The sequence below is a fragment of the Gastrolobium bilobum genome, unplaced genomic scaffold (assembly GCF_033153095.1).
Source record: "Gastrolobium bilobum isolate Gb01-03AN ecotype WA unplaced genomic scaffold, APGP_CSIRO_Gbil_v1 utg261522, whole genome shotgun sequence".
Classification (NCBI taxonomy): Eukaryota; Viridiplantae; Streptophyta; class Magnoliopsida; order Fabales; family Fabaceae; genus Gastrolobium; species Gastrolobium bilobum.
In genome coordinates, this window is record NW_026895362.1 from 7979 (window position 1) to 15382 (window position 7404).

The 7404-nt window shown below is 39.4% G+C and overlaps 1 long non-coding RNA gene across 1 annotated transcript; it reads left to right on the plus strand.

The window, feature by feature from the left end:
- The first annotated feature begins 871 nt into the window (after positions 1-871).
- LOC133307142 (uncharacterized) lies at positions 872-3927 on the plus strand. The gene is made up of 4 exons (XR_009751011.1): positions 872-1391; positions 1477-1550; positions 3149-3233; positions 3717-3927. It is a non-coding gene; the product is annotated as an uncharacterized LOC133307142 (long non-coding RNA).
- The last annotated feature ends 3477 nt before the right edge of the window (positions 3928-7404 follow it).

A 7404-nucleotide genomic window follows, 5' to 3' on the forward strand; every position in this document is an offset into this window, starting at 1 on the left:
CTCTCTCTATTGCAGAGAGAAAAAAAGAAAAAAAATAAATACAAGTGTTGCATTCTTATTGGAAGGACCACAAATACGGGGATCATAATAAATTTTTCCACTTTGTGCTATCTTTTCCCCTTCTTGTGTGCTTTTTTTTTTCTGTACCATTTCTTTTTTTTCTTTCTCTCTATTGGAGAGAAAAAAATAGAAAAATAAATAAATACAGTGTTGCATTCTTATTGGAAGGACCACAAATACGGGGATCATAATAAATTTTTCCACTTTGTGCTATATTTTCCCCTTTTTGTGTGTTTTTATTTTTTCTGTACCATTTCTTTTCTTTTCTTTTATTTCTCTCTCTCTATTGGAGAGAGAAAAAAATAAAAAAATAAAAAAATACATATAATAACCCTAATTATATGACTTTTAAATTAGAGGGTTATAATGAGGACCTTATAGTCATAAATGGAATGAGCATAAAATTATAAGAATTTTGATACCCATATTGAGGTATTATGCACAGATGAATTTTCATTTGTTAAATTTGACTGCTGACGTAATAACAGTTAGTAGAATAGCTCCAAGTTAGCAAATTATAGTTAGAGAGCTAATCTAATGTTATAAACATCATGAATGAGGTTAGGATATGATTTGGTGAAGATTGATACCCATATTGGGGTATTTTTGAAAAGTCACTTCTGCCGGGTATTTTGTACTGCTGTAGCAGCATCCGGTAGAATCCCGGAACAGGAAAAAGATAAGAAAATAGAAATAAAGACCAATATATGCCTAACAAGTCATAATTAGACCAAAAATGTTAAAGTTAAGAAGATTATGAAATCCGGGTACAGTTAAGAACACCGGTAAAGACTACAGTGCAATTAAACAACTGTTAGTGGATCTGTGACCTACTAATCAAATTTTTAAGTTATGAACATGATAATTAGACAAAATTAATGTTAAGTACTTAAAGTTAGGGTCTTGAGAGTTTTCGGGTAAAAATTTGACGACGGATCAGTTAAAAATTACACCGGGTCTCACTAAAGGACGAATATCACTTAAGTGACATGGCACCCCTCATTAGGGCACCCTCCTCTCCTTCCCTTCCATTTCTGATCAGCAGCCCCTTCACCTCCTTCTCTCTCTAAGTTTCAAATTTTGAAAACTCTCTCACTTCTCTCTAAGATTTCTTCACCTAAATCTCTCTAAACCACCAAACTTCCTTCACAAAGATTGTTCCCCTCACTCTCCTCTTCACAACCATACCATTTTCATGGTGTGAATCAAAAATTTCGTGTCCCTTATCATCCCAAACAGCCATGGTTTTGTGGAGAGCAAAGGCTATGGAGTTGTGTTCTTGAGCTCTCTTGAAGAATCACACTTGCTTGCTTGTTTCCTTTGATTTTTGGGTAAGTGTTCTTAAATTTTTTTCATGAAAAATATCATCTTTTCTTCTTATGTTCTTGAGCCTAACTCATGAGCATGTTCATGAAGGTGTGTGCTTGCCTAAAGGTGTGTTCTTGGTGGAAAAAGGTGGAGACTTGAGCTAAAGGAGAAACCTTGAAGATGTAAGCTCCCACTTGGGAAATATGAACCAAAAAGCCTCCCTTTTTCTTGTTGAGTGCCTTGGTTTTGATATGTTCATGAGGAGAATGTTGTTTAAAATTTCATAATGTCATGGTTTGATGATGATTCTTAAGTGTGTGTGTGTTTGGAACCATGGAATGATGGATTGGATGACTAAAGGTGCCACCTTTGGACCTTTGAGTGATGTTCATGTAAAAAGATGACTATGAACTCAAAAATGGACCATGAACATTTCAGCCATATCATGTAAGGATAGGGTTTGATGACAAAAAAATGTGATTAAGTTGTTAAGTGTGGAAAAATGATTAGAAAAATTAACTAGGTGGGTTAACTCTAAGTAAAACTCACTAATCATGATTAATAATGGCTAAAAATCCTAATTAATATAGCTAATCAAATCTGCCCCATAAAGTACATAAGGGTTTAGTTGTGTTAAAATTAAGGAGATGATGAATTAGGTGATTAATTAAGGGTAGAGATTAATTAACAAAAGTAATCAAGGATTTAACTCTAAAATTGGACTAAAGTAAGGTATAGGTACACTAATTAAATAATTAGTAAAATTTAAGTATCATGACATAATGGGACTAAGGATATTTCATAATGTGACTTAATAATAGAAAAATCCAAGAATTAATGTGAATTAGGATTTATAATCAAAAGTAATTAAGGTTTGTTAAGTAAACACATTTAAGGCTAAGTAACCAGTTTTTAGGTAAAATTGGGGAGAGCATATCTTCCTCCACAGAGGTCATATAGGGATGTGCCTTATATCAAATTGAAGATTGAGATCTTATCTACGTGGTGTCAAAATTTGGTATCAATTGAAGATATATTCCATTCTGTATGTTCGTTTGAGTGAGGACTGCACAGGGAGGCATGTGCAGGGGCGCTGTACATGGCTGACACTTCCATGAATTTTTTCTCCCTCAATTATTACTCAAATTAGGCTCATAATATGTCTAATTAAAGATAAAGGTGTCTAGTTGTCTACATAAAACTTTTAGAGCAAATGATTTAGTATAATTTCCATAATCGCAGAAATGGTAAAGGATGTTTAGGGCCCTGTTCGGAGTTGGCAAACAGCTTTGTTTGTCCAACTTCAAATGGTGATAACCGGAGCTAGGAAACTTCAAATGAGGCATATGATACCTTTTTGGAAAGGTAATTGAGTCTAGATTAACATACTAAAAGATGAGAATTTTATAACAAGTGAGTCACGCCCAGTAACTAGAAAACAGAAGCATGTACAGTTATGGAAAAACCGTAAAAGTGATATTTAAGCTAAGTGGGCTTAGGGGAACCCTTAGTAACTTATAATAATCATAAATATGACTTGGATGAGTTGAAAATAATCTAAGTGAGCCTTGCATGTGATTCTAAGCTATGTAAGTAATTGAAGATTAAAGTGGCTTGTAATAATGCACTAAAATATGTAATAAGTAATAATTGGTCTAGGCTTGTAATGGGCATATTATTGGCATATGAGTATGAAAAGTGGAATCATTAAATGATTAAGTCGTGGATATGACTTGATTAATTAATATGTAATTAATGATGTGAATGGTTCCTACTCTAGGTGTGCCTAGAGAACCGTGCACTTGAGGATTTTGTTGGAGCATACGTATTATATTGGAGTGTGGGCTTGTGCTAAGCTCCCTAAGGTAAGCTCCTAGTTCTAGTTGACTCCTCTCTCTTGTGGCCCCACCATGATGGTGGGCATTATGGTTATATTGTATGAAAGTATATGGTATGATGTATATGTGCATTCATTCACATTCATATAGATGTTATATGATCTTGATGTTATGATGATGCACTGATGATATATGTTATGAGGATCCTGGCCAGTGATCATGGTATGTAGGCTGCCTATGACTTGACTCTGGGAGCTATTTCATACTGAGGTTGTGTTGACTGTCTATGGCTTGACCCTGGAAGTCACACATGTGTAACCGTCTATGGCTTTGACCCTGGGGTTACACAAGGATGATATGATGATGCTATGTTTATGCTGTATGTCTGTATTATATGCTTTATATCTGACTTGTTATGCAGGAAGTGGGCTCAGGGGTTAGAGGATCCTCTATGAACCTTGAGCTTACTGAGATGTTGTTATCTTACCCCGTTTGGGGACATCATTTCAGGTACCCAGAGTAGTGGTGATGCTTCTAGGGGCAAGGCCCCCGCATTGGAGTAGTTGATGATGCAGCTGATGATTTTATATTATGTTTAGATTTGATGTTGGCATGTAGACTTGTTAACATGCTTAATTATTTTATGGAGATTATTGTATGTATTTATTTAGGCTCATGATAGTATTCTTAGAGCCATGGATTATTTACTGATACTTTTATACTTCGAATTAATATAGACTTGATGCATGTATTCAGTTAATTTGGGCATGGAGCCTTATTAGTTGTATTGACCCATTAAGGGGATTGCAGTCCGTGTGGGACTTGCAAGCTATCTGTTTAAATTGTTGTATTAATTAGGTTATCTGTATGTGTAGAATCATGTTTCTAGTTATCCGAAATACAGCCGTTATGCTGTCCGTGAGACTCCGTCAGGAATGACACTTGATGTCATATCTTGATGGTCAATGGCCACTAATACTGGCTCATGGGATTAATTAGTAGATGTATATTTAGATTTACGCTTTCGCAGTATCTGACGTGAACGTTTTTAGAAATGTTTTTATGAAATGTTTTGGAAAAAGTTTACTCGTATTTTTATAAGATGCTTTATTCCTTTTCAAATAAAGTCTTCCGCTGTGAATGTTAAATATCATGTATGTTAACAACCGGAGTACTACGGGGTGTTACATTTATGGTATCAGAGCAATTTCACCGGGACGTTCACTGATGTATTGCTTAAGTGTTAGAACTGTTTATTGAGTGTCTCTTGAGTGTCATGATATTGCATATGCTATCACTTGATTGAGCGTAGCTAACTCATACCTCGTGCAGTTTTGTGTAGTGACATGGCACCTCGAGGGAGACCCAGGCGAATAGTTCAAATCCCTCCTCCTGATCCTATTGTTGCAGCTATAGCAACATTGCAGCAGACCCTGAATGAAACCAGGGAAGCTGATTTGAAAAGAATCGAAGAGGCCAGAGATCGCGATAGAGAGCAGCTAAGAAAGGCCAGTGAAGACCTTATGGCGCAGAATAGGCTGGCCAATGCTGAGATGATCCGACTACTGTTGACAGAGGTACGAGGAGGACCTCCACCACTTCCTCCACCGCCAGTTACACCACATGTGCAGCAGCAGGTTGCACGTGCTGCTGGTCCCGTACAGATTCTTGAGCCTGTTGTGCTGGGACATGAAGGGTCAGGAGAGGCCCATCAGGAGGCGGAGGCATCTGTCCATGAAGGACTAGTGAGGCAGCCAATTATTGAGGTTGATAGATCAACTATACCACCCAGGTTTGACCGGGATATTAGAGAGCGTATGCTGAATGCTTTCAGGAAGCATTCCCCACCTCACTACAAAGGTGGAAGAGATCCCATTGCAGCATTGGAGTGGCTCCAAGAGATGGAGCGTATTTTTCAGGTTATGGAATGCGATGCCAACATGAAGCTCCTATATGCGGTGTACATGTTACAGGGGGATGCTGCTGACTGGTGGAGTAATGTTAGAAACCCACTTGAGTGCCAAGGTTATGCTATTACTTGGCCATTATTTGAGAGGCATTTTCTGCAAAAGTACTTCCCTGAAGAAGCCAGGGAAAGGAAGAAGAGTGAGTTTGAAGACCTCCGGCAGGGAGGCATGACTGTGGATGAATATCTCAGCAAGTTCAACCGCTTGGCAAAATATTCTTGTTATGGTAGAACTCCCCTCACTCCAGAAGACAAGGCCTTTCGATTCAGGAAGGGTCTGAATGATATGATAGCAGACAAACTGGCGGGTCATTGCACCAGAAATTTTGTGGAGTTGATCGAGCAGTGCCAGAATATTCAGGAGCACTATCGTACCAGGGGAAAGGAAGCAGCAGGAAAGAGCTTCAGTGGGAGGACTACGCCCTGGAAGAGTAAGGGCAAGGGTTTGCAAGCACAGCAGAACACCAAGTTTAAGAAGACTCCCTTTGTGAAGAATGGAAGCGGAATGTTTAGTGCAGGGAAGATTCCCACTTGTGCCAAGTGTGGGAAGATGCATACAGGTGTTTGTCGACTGGGGCAGAATGTTTGCTTCAGTTGTGGTCAGGCAGGTCATTATTCCAGAGAGTGCCCCAAGAAGACGGGGCAAGTTGCAGCCATTCAGGCGATCCCTATTCAGTCCGTGCCTACTCAGAGAGCCATAGAGGAGCCTATGGCGCCCACTAGTGCCAGGGTATATGCAGTGACACAGCAGGAGGCAGAGAGGTCTCCAAACCTTATCAGAGGTACTATTCTTATCAGAGGATATGCTTTTGATGCCATGTTTGATTCTGGAGCTACCCACTCCTTCATATCGGAATTTGTTGCTAATGGGGTACATTTACCCATTTGTGAGTTCACGCCTCCCATGGTAGTGAAGACTGCCACCGGAGACATTGTTTCTACTTCCTTGAAGTGCAAAGAAGTCAGATTCATATATGAGCAAGAAGAGTATATGGTGGATTTGATAGTGCTTGAGGGCATGAATCTACACATTATCTTAGGTATGGATTGGCTGGTCCGATATGGTGTGATGCTAGATTGTTGTAGCAGAAGGGTTTTCTTTGCTGCAAAAGGAGAAAAACCGGACAGTTTGTACTTGACGGCACAAAAATTAAATAAGGCTCTAAATGAGGGAGATGCAGGATACATTATCCTGGGAGGACTCGTAGGAGACTCCAAAGAACCTACTGCTAATATTCCGGTTGTATGCGAGTTTGAAGATGTATTTCCGGAAGAAATTCCTCATTTTCCACCTGAGAGGGAGATTGAATTCTCAATTGACTTAGTACCTGGTGTGGGGCCTATCTCATTGGCTCCATACCGGATGTCACCAGTGGAGCTAGCTGAGCTGAAGAAGCAGTTAGAAGAATTATCCCGCAAGAACTTTATCAGACCGAGTGTATCTCCTTGGGGTGCACCAGTCATCTTCGTGAAAAAGAAGGATGGGACTATGAGGTTGTGCACTGATTATCGACAGTTAAACAAGGTAACAGTAAAGAACAAGTATCCTCTACCACGCATTGATGATCTGTTGGATCAGCTCAGGGGTGCTTCAGTGTTCTCAAAGATTGATCTTCGTTCCGGATATCACCAGATTCGGGTAAAAGCAGAGGATATTCCGAAGACGGCTTTCCGATCTAGATATGGGCACTATGAGTATCTAGTGATCCCATTTGGGCTTACTAATGCCCCGGCCGTGTTCATGAGTTATATGAACCGAATTTTCAAACCACATTTAGATCAGTTTGTTGTAGTATTCATTGATGATATTCTGATCTACTCCAAAAGTAAGGAAGAACATGCAGAGCATTTGAAGATAGTTCTACAGATTTTAAGGGAGCATCAGTTATATGCCAAACCATCCAAGTGTGAGTTTTGGTTACATGAGATCCAGTTTCTTGGACACGTCATATCATCTACAGGAGTGGCTGTTGATCCGAGTAAAATTGAAGCTGTGCTGGATTGGGAGAGACCCAAGAGTGTTACTGAGATCCGAAGTTTTCTGGGTTTAGCAGGATACTACAGGCGGTTTATTAATGGATTCTCCAGAATTGCCTTGCCATTGACTAGGTTGACCCGAAAAGGGGTGCCATTTGCATGGACCCTTGGGTGTGATGTGAAAATATGGAGACACTTCTTGTATGGTGCTACCTTCACAGTTTTTAGTGATCACAAAAGCTTGAAGTATCTATT